We start from the raw sequence: 11,901 nt of genomic DNA, 5'->3' as shown, positions 1-11,901 counted from the left end.
AGTGTGTCAGTGGCTACAGGGTGGGGGTCTGGGGGGCAGCAGCTGCTGCAGGCACTCCGGGAGGCTCCCTGGAGGGAGGAAGGCTTTTTGAAAGTAAGAAATGGCGACTGCTGCACAACCTTGGGGAGCTGCATGCTCTTAGGCAGAGATATTAGGTTCTATGCTTCTCACCGTTAATAGAATGCATTCCAATTAAAAAAAACAAAACATAAAAAATACATCATCCAGAGACAGTTTACCGCCAGGGCTCCGAAAGAAAGCAGCCCTGCCAAGGCTTCATGATGCCTGCCCGACTGAGTCATGTGCCCCGTAGGCCTACCCCCACGGGAGCTTCTGATCTGGGCAGCAGAGTGGGGAGGCCACGTGGGCGAGCCTTAATCCAGGCTGTCTCCAGAGCTCTGCATGTCCCCCAACAAGGAACCACCCTGTCCCCATCATCCCGGGGCTGAGGGGCTTACACTGGCCTCCTGAACCTCCCAGAGGGCCTGGGTGCTGCAGGCAGGACACAGCGCTGGGCTGCTACCTGGAAGGTTAGGGGATCACGTCCAACCTGAGCACCGTGGAAGGAAGAAAAGCCTGGTGATCCACTTCCTTGCGAAGCCTGGGGAGGCACAGCTCCACGCTGAGCCCCGGCGAGGCCTTGCCCACCCTTCTTGGCCTTGCCCATGCTCCCCTCCCAAGCACCCCCTTGGGCAGACACCCTCAAGACTGAGTGCACCCACCATCCGGGCTGGGTCATTCTTACGCCCCTCCCCACGCCATGAAAAGACCCAGGGATGAGCTGGCTCCCAGGTCTACTTCCGCCCTGCGACAGACAAACACGCCGAGAGCACGTGGGCCTACAGCCGGGACATGTCTCTGGGGACAGCGGATCCTCCCGCGGTGGGGTGGGAGCCCGGGAACACGGGAGCGCAACAAGCGGCGCTTTGCACATTCCCAAACATAACCCCCCACCCCCAGATCCTCCCCTTCCAAGAACCACACCTTCCTCCTACGGCAGAATCTACAAGTCCGAGCTCTGAATGTGCCTGTGGTAGCCTGTAACCTGACTCACAAGCGCGCGATCGTCCCCAAACCCTGGTCCCTCTGGCCTGGAGAGGCAGGGCGACCACCCAGGTGGTTGGATCCATTGCGGTCTAGTGGATTGGGACTCATGGCATCGGCATTAGCAGGTGTACAGAGTGGACCCACAGGGTTTTCTGTAACTGTGACTTTTGGTGATGTAGTGGGTGATGCATTGGACTGCTAACTGCAAGGTCAGCAGTTCGAACCTACCAGCTGATCTGCGGGGAGAAAGAGGAGGCTTTCTACTCTGGTAAAAAGTTAATTGGGGGGGGGGGTGTTATTCTCGGAAAATCCACTTGGTCCTATAGGGTCATTAGGGAGTCTGGGTCAACGCCATACGAATGAGTTTGAGTTTGTGTCTATTTTCTGAGTGATCTTAGGTAGGTGCGAGCCAGCAACCTTTGGGGTGGGGAATCCAGCCCTGACCCGGACTCCTGTCCACAGGGCCGTTCCTGGATCTCTGGCATCTTTAGAGGTCTTCCTAAGTGTTCTTAGCTTGTGGGGAAGTGGGGGAGGGTCCGGAGAACATACCAACCTAGTAAATAGTGTACGGAACTGGGCAATGCAGGGATGGCGCCCGCCGAGGCCTGGGGGACGAGTCAAAGGCTCGGTTCCTTTCAAAGGCAGCCAAGTGGCCGCCCAGCGTCTGAGACGTTAGGGCGAGGAAGCCGCGTTTCCTACGGGCGACGCCTCAGGAAGTGAATCAGGGATCCCAGCGCCAGGCGCAGGCTGGAGCCAGGTATCCCCAGCGGCCACAGAGCAGCCCCTACAAGGCTCGGTCCGGTGGCGGGGTGGGGTGGGCGTGAGCGCGTGCAGCGCCTCCGATCGGTGGACCCGTGGGCCGCCCGTGCCCAGAGTGGCGTGGAGAGCCCCTTGAAGTTCCACAGGTTGCCTGAAGGAGTCAGCCTAGCTGAGGGTACAAGGGACTCCCACTGACACGGAGGCAATTCTGATTCACAGCGACCCCGCATAGGGCAGGCCACCTCATCGTTCTGCGGTGGATGTCTGGTGGGTTGAACCGTGGACCCTGTAGTCAGCAGTCCAACACTTATGGTCCTTGACTGCGACCATCAGGTCTCCTTTGGGCCTGACTCAAAACTCAGACTCCACCATCAAGTCAGTCCGACTCAGAGCAGCCCACCGGGCAGAGTGGGGCAGCGCTGTCAATCTTTCCAAGAGTAGAAAGCTTCATCTTTCTCCCATGGGGCAGCAACTGGTGGTTTCCAACTGCTGACTTGTGGTTAGCAGCCCAGCACATAATGTACTATGCCGCCAGGGTTCCAAAAGGGCTGGAGGGCTAGGGCAGCCCGCCTTGGCCCAAGGCTCTCAGGTTTTCCAGGCCCGCCCTCCTTTCTCTCTCTCTCTCTCTCTGCTTCTCTGGCTTGCTGCCCCCAGCAGCCGACAGGAGCCACCCTTGGGTGGCCTTCTCTCCCCTCACGGCTGGTCTTTGCTGGGACAGTGGCAAAAGCCACCTCCAGAGGCTGCAGGAGGGGCAGGTGTGTCCACTCAGGCTGGAGGGCAGGGCCAGAAAGGCCGTGAGCCCTGAACAGAGTCAGACCAAGATCAGCCATTCACAGTCCCCCCCAGAAGCCGGAAAGTTTCCTCACTCCTTACCAGTCAGGCCCACCGCTTCTTCTGCATCCCCGGATGTCACCTCAGGACCTAAGGGACTCCAGACATCACCAGTCTGATCCCAGCCCCGTCGGGGAGGGGTGGTCAGCAGCTGGCCAAGGCCTCTGGTTTGGTACTGAAAACTCTGCCCTAACTCCCTGCAATGTGGGGTCCGGAGGTGGAGCACAGGGTGAGGAGCAGCGCTGGGTGCAGTTCCGGGGACTTCCAGATGAGGGCGCCTGGGCAGAAGGCAGGGCAAGCGGGGAAGAGGCTGAGATTCTGTCCACTGTTCTGGCCCGCCCCCTTTGGCTACCCTTTGGTGCTTGCTGCGATTGAAAAATGATCACCAGAAGGGGGGAGGATCACCCCTGTGTTAAACGTGAAGCATGTCCCCCCAGACGACTCAAACATCAAACCCCTACCGTTGAGTCAATATAGAATCCTAGCCACCCTGCAGTAGAACAAGGTAAAACTGCCCCTGTGAATTTCCAGGACTGTAACTCTTTGCAAGAGTAGAAAGATGAGGCTTTCTACCTCGGAGCAGCTGGTGGTTTGAAACTGCTGACCTTGAAGTTAGCAGCCCCACACACCTCCACTATGCCAGGGCTCCTTGTCCCCCCAAAAATGCATGCCCCCCACAAAAGAAGTGTGGAATGCCTGGCCCGATGGCTGTGGACTCAGTCTTGCTTGGCCAGTCTTTGGATGTGAGGCTGGGGGGAGGGGAGGGTGTGTGCCAGGCCAGCAAGGGGTGTCCTAACCTTGACATCTTCCTGAGTAACAAATACTAGGAGGCTCAGACACAGAGCCACATGCAGGGGAGGAAGACACCAAGAGGCACCAACCAGCCCAGAGTGCCAGGGATGAAAGGGAAAGAGGCTCTCAGGCTCTGGGCAAGTACTTCCACCAGAGCAGCACCAGCAAGCGGACAGGGGCTCAAGTGACCACAGAGGGGTGCCTCTTCCAGTGGGCAGGCTGATACCCCACTCCAGGCAGCAGAGGGCAGGAGCGGCACAGGAAACAAGCCTTCAGGAGCAAGTGGTGTGTGCCCCGGTCTTGGAGGGGGAGATCAAATATCAGGTTGTTTTAAAAACACTGTCACCCAGACCCATCCATTCTCTTTCAAGGCTCCCAAGTTGTGCCTGAGGAACAAGGCAGCCTGTGAGGGCCCCCAGATGCAATCCTCGCGTGGCAACCCCAAGGGCGTAGAACTGGGCCTCGAGGAGTTTTTTGGAAAGCAGATCAAGCCAGGTCAGAGAACAGTTGTGCACGTGGCTGTGCCGTTGTCCAGGCTGGTGAGTAGTGCACTTAACTGCTCCCCCACCAGGTGGCTTAGAGATTCAAGGAGGTTTTGTTCAGCATCAGGATTAGGGGTGCTCTGCCTGGCCCAGGGTCTTCTGGCTTTCAGCCCATCAGCCCCTTAGACGCTGGCAAACCTCCCCTTTTCCCTCAGTCAACTCAACTCACTGCATTGAGTCGATTCGGACCCATGGTCACCCCATAGGACAGAACAGAGCTGCCCCTGGGTTTCTTAAGGCTAACTTTCTATGGGAGCAGACACACAAACAAACAAACTCGGAGCCAAGTCAATGCCGACTTACAGTGACCCCGGAGGACAGGGTAGAACTGCCCCTCTGGGTTTCTGAGACTGCGACTGCTGTGGGACTAGAAAGCCTCATCTTTTCCCGGTGCGGCTGATGGCAGTTTCAACCTGCTGGCCTTGTGGTTAACGGCTGGAAGTATAACCCACCACACCACCGGGGCTCAACCTGTTGTTAATTGAGCATCCCAAGACGTGACAGGCGTCCTACAGGAAACACGAAGGAAGAAGGCGGCATGGGAGAGCCCAGGGTCTGCAGAGGCAAAGAGGAAGCAGCCCTGGTGGCACCAGGGTGAAGCGCTCAGCTGGGAGCTGGAGAACCGGCCGTTTGAACCACACAAAGGATCCTGGGAGAGAAAAGAGAGCTGGCGATCGGCTTCCACAACGATGACAGCACTGAGGTCATCCTGTGGGCCGGTCCCACACCATCCCATGATGTCACGCAGTCAGAATCAACGTGATGACCCCCACCATCAGCAAATGAGCAGGGGCTAACTACAGGACCCCCCGAGAGCACTCCACAGCGGAGCAGAGGAACGCACACAGCAGGTCGCATTGCTCACACATTTGGGATCATGGCTCGGTTCTAGGGGTGGACCGGGCATACATTTCCCGAGCAGGTGACTCTTGGAATCTCTTTGCACACGGCGTGGGGGGCAAGCCTGCGGTACAGCTGTTTGGACTGGAATCCCTAGGGTAGTTTGGCAGGTCGAGCTTCCAAGCCACCTCTGGGTACATTCAAACCACCAGATGTCCTCCTCAGGGACCCAGCTCCTCCTCCGGGCTGCCTATAAACGCCACCAGGGTGGGATACAGGGAGATGGAGAGTTGGCCCCCTGCTTAGCTAAACCTAGCCCTGGCTACCCTCACCCATGACTCTGGTCTGCAGTGGACCCTCAGAGAGGGGCTCTCCCCGGAGCAGGCTAGCGGGGGTGCTGTAATAACCCCATGGAACCAGGCCCAGTGCCCAAGGAGGGTCTGGGAGAAGCTGGGTCTGCTGGGTCGCAATGGGTGCCACCAGCTTCACAGGGCAGTGGCGGGGTCAGTCTCCCACACCTCACAAGAGCTTAGCACCCAAATGAAAGAAATAGAGCCCAACCTGCCAAGACTTCCACATGTCCAGCACACCATACGTGACTGGGTTCAGCCTTCCCTGAAGGACGAAGGAGGAGGCTTGGTGGTGCAGCGGCTATGTGTGGGACTGTTTACTGTAAGGTCGGCAGTTTGAAACCACCAGTCGCACCACGGAGAAAGTTGAGGCCCTAGACTTCTGTAAAGAGTGACAGTCTCAGAAACTCATGGGGGCGGGGGGTTTCTACCTTGTCCGATAGGGCCACTCACTATGCGTCAGGGTCAATTCAATGGCAGTGAGCTTGGTTTTTTGGTATTGCTGTTTGGCTTTGTTTGGATGCAAGGCAGAGCCCTGGTGGCGTGGTGGTTAAAGAGCGGGGCTACCTAGAGAAAGATCAGCGGTCTGAACCCAGCTTCCCCCCCCAGGGAGAAAGTTGCGGCTGCCTTGCTTCGGTAAAGCAAACAGCCTGGGAAAAATGATCCCCGGGGCAGCTCGACCCTGTCCTACAGGCTCAGTGAGTCAGAATCAACTCGATGGCGGTGGGTTTGGGCAGAAGGCCCTTCTACCCATTTCAGAGCTGGGGAAACAGAGGCCAAGGACAAAGTCTGAGGTCTCCTGGCTCAGGAGGGCCAACACGCAAGCCTGGCGCCCAGAGCTGGGTCTCGTGCCATCAGACCTCAGTCTTGCTTCTTGTCCGGCTCAGGGCTGCCTCCGAGGGATTCGCAGAAAAAGTCCTACCAGGGACGGGACGGAGCGGCGCTGGGCCAAGCAAGTGGGGCCTGAGGCTCACCCTTCGCCTCCCCTCTGACACACTCCTGCCCGCCCAGCACCGTTTTAGGGGGTGTGGGGAGGTGTCTGCCACCTCTGGCCTCTAGCTTCGGGGCTCCCAACTGCCGGGAATTCCGTGCCCGCAACAGTGTTCCCGCTCTGGACTTGCCCAGAGGCTGGGAAAGCAAAAGCACCTACCCCGGCCAGGCTGCCCATGGGTGGTCCCTAGGGCCCTGGAGGGCCTGAGCGCAAGGAGCAGTTGTTGTCCTCCGGCACACAGGGTCTTGTGTCATCCATGTCAAAAGGCCAGGGTCCTCAGGGCAAGGGTGAAGCAGGAGAGGCTGGCCAGCGGCCAGTGGTGGTGGTCACAGCGCCGGGCCACGGAGGCTGAGCCGGCTGAAGACACCTGGGCTGTCCTGCAATCAGCAGGCTGGGAGACTTGCTCGGCCACTCTCTCTGGGATCCATTCTCCCCACACTCCCTCCAGAGGATTTGTGGTTAAGCCAATGAGCGCGCCCACCGCGAATAGCTCTGCCCGCTTCTCTTGCAGCTAGATATGGCCACGGACTCCGTTCGAGCCCATGAAATGCACCTAAAGGGTCCGGCGTGGTTTGGGGGGCGGAGGGGCCCTGGAAAGAGGAGCTGTCTGCTTCCTGTGTCTTTGTTTTCTTCCTGATGGCGGGAGCCCAAGTGGCATCCTGAGCCACCTGCCGCCCTGCGGATGTCCTTCCTATCAGAGGCGTCTAACTGTCTTCTTTGACATTCTTATTCCTGCTGACGATCAGCCACACCAAGCCCTCTTTCCCAGCAGACAGACAGAAATCATCACCTCAGCTGCAGGGTTCCAGGGTGGGGAAGGCAGAAATGGGCTCCTCCTATCCCTCCTCAGCACCCCCTCCCACCTTTCTATATTCGCGTGTCTAATTCTCTAAGACCAGAGCCATCCCCTGAAGCCTGCCTCTCTCTCTTCTGTGGCTGAGCCGTGGATTTGAGAGCCTAAACCAGCCCAGCCACACACTCACTCAACTCATTCACTCACTCCCTTCGTTTATTCCACCACTGGATGCTCGCTGAATGCCTCCTAGGCACTGGGGCTGCCACACTGAACAAGTGCTTGCCCTTGGGAATTCAGTGCCGCCCTAAGAAATGGGCAACAAGAAAATGCAGATACACGGGGTGCGGGGTTGACGAGGAGGTGCGTTGGAGCCCCTGGGTGGAGCCACAATAGTTAAGCGCGCTCCCACCAACTGCAAGACGGATAGAGTGAGTTTGCCCACAGGGGTCTTGGAAGAAAGGCCTGGCCATATGCTTCCACCAGGTCAGTTCTCCTCTGACACACAGGGCTGACCTGGGTCAGAAAGGGGTCACCAGCCAGGGACAAGCAGGTGTGCTGCACGAGGCGGGGCAGGGGAGGTGGCCTGGGAGCAGAGCTGAAGGGAGTCAGGGAGTCAGCCGTGAAGATTCCCGGGTGCTGAGCTGCCTGCTGATGCTAAAGCCCATCTGAGTTTCCTCTCTCTGCAATGGTCTTGAGGTAGCGGCACCCCAGCAGTGGACAGTCCTGCTTTGAGCGGGTGGTACTGGAGCTGATGGTTGGGAACAGAGGTCTGCGTCCCTCGGGCAGAAGGTACTCAGAGCCGTAGCTTTGAGAATACAATGGAGGGGTCCCTCTGGCCACCTAAGCCAGGTAACATGGGAGTGTAAGACCAGCAGGGTGGGCACCAGCTGGGGGCGGGCCCCAACTCCAGGCAGCCTGGCAGGCTACCCTCGGAATTCTCCTGCCGGGGGCTCAGGCACGAAGCTTCCGGGCCTGACAATTGGCGGACGGGGTGCCACCCTGCACCCCGGCCCCAGGGCCCGAGGGAAGTACGACGTGGCTGACCAGAGGGGGGTGAGGACAAAGGACGAGAGGGTGGTGGTGGTGTATTTCAGGGAAGGGGTGGGGGCCCAGGGAGGGTGGCGGCCAGGGAGGCAACACTAAGCTGGCCGTCTGTGTAGGACACTGTTGTCCTGGTCCCAGGTGGGGCCGGGTCTAGGAGTTAACCCAAGAAGCTGGGGATTGAGGCGACATGGGGAGGGGCCTCTCCCCAAATCCTGAGTCAAGTTCTTGTAAACCACCGTCCATTTATTCGTGACCTAGGGCCATGGTCAGGCTCACAGGTCAAAGGGGACAATCACAGTGTGTGGTGGCCAGGGCTATGACGCAGCGCTCAGGGAGTGTGGAGGGTCCCAACTCCCAGAACCACGGGGTCTCTGAGCCTCAGAGTACCCGTCGGATGAAGGGCTGGGGGTAGAATGGATTTGCCACCATCTGGCACCGCTTTAAAATGAGCCTAGCTCCCAGAGTCTAGGGCTGGGTGTGGCAGGGCTGGTGTCCCGGTGACACGTACCATCAGGACGTTCACTAGGCACCTGGACATGTGGCCTCGCCTCCCTGGTCTGGCAAAATGGGCAGGCTACCGTCGATGGATTCCAGATGACTCCAGTGGTAAAATTCCGTGGGTGCTATGCAATGGTGTGGGTCCCTTCTTTCAAAGTGAGGTGAGAGTTAAAATCCAATTCCGCCAGCTCAGAGTGAACAGTCAGGTCCCACCCACCTGGAGGAGGCTCGTGTGGTGATCACCACTAGGAGCAAAGGCCCTTGCACCCACCACCCAGTGGGGACATGGGAAATGAGCCCAAGGTTGAGGAGACAGCTCACTCTGGGGGTCTGAGGTCAGCTCCAGGCAGCAGGCGACCCTGCGGGCTATGGCCAAGCAGAAGCAGCACCCTCCTGGGGTCCAAACCCCAGACAGACAAACCATGCGTGTGTGGCTGAGGAGAAGGGGGTCCCCTGGGACGTTCCTGGTGGGGATCTTCAGGGCCACCGATCACCCCGTCTTTTTTCTGCAACACCACCAGCAGATCCCAAGTCTAGTGAGCCGTATGTGCGGGTCCCTCCCACTTCCCTGAGGAGCAGCAGGCCCCTCCCTGGGCAGCTACAGGACAAAGGCACCTGACCGGACATCACCACCCCGAGGCAAGTGGGCCAGGGTGGGGTGGAGGGGCTCCTCTTCCAGGTCGGAAGCCAGGGCCCAGCTGGTTCCTCAGCTCAACAGTCCAGAGAGAACTCCTGAGCTGCTGTCCACTGCTGGTCCAGGCTGAGTGGCCCCTGGGGCACAAAGATGTAGGTGATAGGGGCCCTGCCCTTGGAAAAGTAAGACAGGCATGACACGGATGTGTGATGTGGCTATATAAGGGAAACGGTGGCACTGGGCTCTATGCGTTGAGCTGCTAACTGCAAGGTCAGCAGTTTGAAACTACCAGCCACTATTCCATGAGACAGCCAGGGCTTTCTATTCCTGTAAAGAGTGACCATCTTGGAAACTCACAGGGCAGTTCTACCCTGTCCTACAGGGTCCCTAATGAGTCGGAGGCAACTCGATGGTGGTGAATGAGTTTCTGAGACATGGGTGAGTCTTAGCAGCAAGGACGTTGAAGGAGGGACCGACGATTACATCCCAGGCTCCCAGGAATCCCAGAGGAATCTAGCTCACCCCATCCCCTTCTCTCAGCTCACAAAGGTCCGAGGGAGCGGCATCCACACGCCACTTGCCCAGCGTCTACTCAACACAGATTCCACAAAAAAAAGGCAGAGGCAAGGGGCAGGCTTCCCGGAACCTCTCAGTGCCAAATTCCCCCCAGGTGAGGCTCTGGCCACACTGCCACTGTCACCTGATACCTGTCTCTAGGCTTCTCTGCCTTCTTGGACTGTCTCCACTCCCTCTTCTCCCAGCACCGCCCCCCTCCCCCCGTTCCCTCCCCCCACCCCAATCTTGCCTGGTCACTTCCTGGTCACGCAGCCCTCCCAGCAGCCCAGCGGGCAGAATTTCTCCCCAGGCTGAGTGGTCACTTCAGTCCCACCACTCCCCAGAGGGCCTACCCTGGGCCCCCAGGCCCTAATCTTTGTCTCAACTCCAGCCTGCAGCGTACCCCAGCCTCAAATGTCCTGGGAGCAGGGGCTCCCAGGACCTTGGCCCACTCCCAGAAAGCTGCAGTGAACTTCCTCCTGGTCAGTCCCTTGCCTGATCTGACCACGTTCACACCCGATCCCTCCCTCTACCACGTGACTCCAGTCTTCCCAGTGGCAAAGCCTGGGTGCCTTAGTCTGGTCGGGAGCTTGAAGGTGAGGACGATGGTGACTGGGTGTTAACGTGCTCTGGCTGAGAGGCAGACACAACACCTAGGCTCCGAGACAACCCATGCAGCCGGCCAGGTGGGCTAGTCCTTTGCAGTGAGGACCTCAGTATAATCGTCCAAGTCCGTCTGCTCCCTGGGGAGCAGAGAAAGCACAGAACCCAGGGGTCTTACCATGGTGGCCTCTACTCCACAGCACAGAGCGGGGGTGGGGTGGTGTTTTATCATAGTGGGGCTCCCCCAGGTCCCTCTCCTGGGCCTGCTTGCCTTCCTTGTTTTAGGAGGTGCCTGGCAGGGCCTTTGCTTACTGCTTCCTGTGTCCTGGGCTGGAGGAGCCACTGTGCTCAGGGAAAGATCCCAGGGGCTACATTGTCGGGGGTTGATCTCTTTGTTTCAGGCACCCACAAGAAGCACAGCTGCTCTGAACACAATCACAGGATTCCAGGGGCTGGGGTGGGGGGAGTTGGGGGGGGTCCCACCACCTCCAGTGACTGCAGCCTGGAGGGCCACACCCTCCCCTCAGAAAGGCAGATAGAGCAGTCCTGACTGGGTCCCTATGGTGGGGGCGGGGTGGGGGATGGGGACAAGAGTAGATATCACACTGCAGTCCCCATGCCTTTCCTGGCCTAGTCGCATGCAGATGGCTAGTAATAACTGTAATAAGAACCCTGGATGATGGCCATTTTCAGCTCTTCAAAGCAGCTCCCCAGCCCCACGTTAATGAGCTTGTCTTAATCCCACTAGGAGGACAGGGCACCCAAGGCTCAGAAAAGTCAGGAGTGGGTCATCATTTGCGGACCCAAACCACGGTGCCCTTGGCGGATGCCAGCCTGAACCAGGGCTTTATGGGAAAACCCCGGTTTCTTGGAAGTGCTCAGGTGGCAGGGAGGATGGTCCCCACAGACCCCACAGGGGGCTCAGGTGCATCTCTGCCTCCCGGAGGCAGGGCAGTGGCCCAGTTCCACAACCTCCGCCCTCTCCTTGAAGGAGGGCTCAGCCTCTAGAAACTACTTAGCCCTGGGAACCTGCCCTTCCTTCCCCACCTGGCCCCCACCCCCTCTGGCTGGGCCGGTACAGGGGCCCCCTTAAGTCCCAAGGCCCACAGAGCGGGGCTGAGAGATCCATCAGTCACAGTGCCAGGCTGCTACCTTCAAGGCAGCCCAGCCTTCACCTTCCTTTCTTGCCTCACCATCCCTGAGCACAGACGCCCCCCTCCACTGCACCAAGGACTCCTCGCAGGGCAGAGGGGAGCTGGGTGCTGCCCTCTCCTCTCCCTCCCTCCCTGGAGACTCGAGTCCCAAACCCCGATCACCTGACCACAGGGTGGGTGTCCACCTCCCTTCTCTCTCCCTGCGACCCTGAGGATGCCCAGGTGAGCAGGTGAGCAAGTGAGCAGGAGAGAGTCCCGAAGCTACGCTCTCTGGGGCGGCGCCTGCCCGGTTCCCAGAGGCTGTGGGGTTCTTGGGCTGCCCGGGTTTTGCAGCACCCAAAAGCCAGGTTAGGTTCACCTTCAGAAAGAACACAGGGCAGGGGAGTGCTGGATTCTACAGCGCTGCCAATCCTGGCTTCCTGCAAAGTTCCTGCCTGCACGCACCGGTCCCAGGGGTCTCCTCGT

This window comes from Echinops telfairi, unplaced genomic scaffold, assembly GCF_000313985.2.
Source record: "Echinops telfairi isolate 266 unplaced genomic scaffold, ASM31398v2 ScPeMD7_23;HRSCAF=83, whole genome shotgun sequence".
Classification (NCBI taxonomy): domain Eukaryota; kingdom Metazoa; phylum Chordata; class Mammalia; order Afrosoricida; family Tenrecidae; genus Echinops; species Echinops telfairi.
This window is presented reverse-complemented; position numbering follows the sequence as displayed.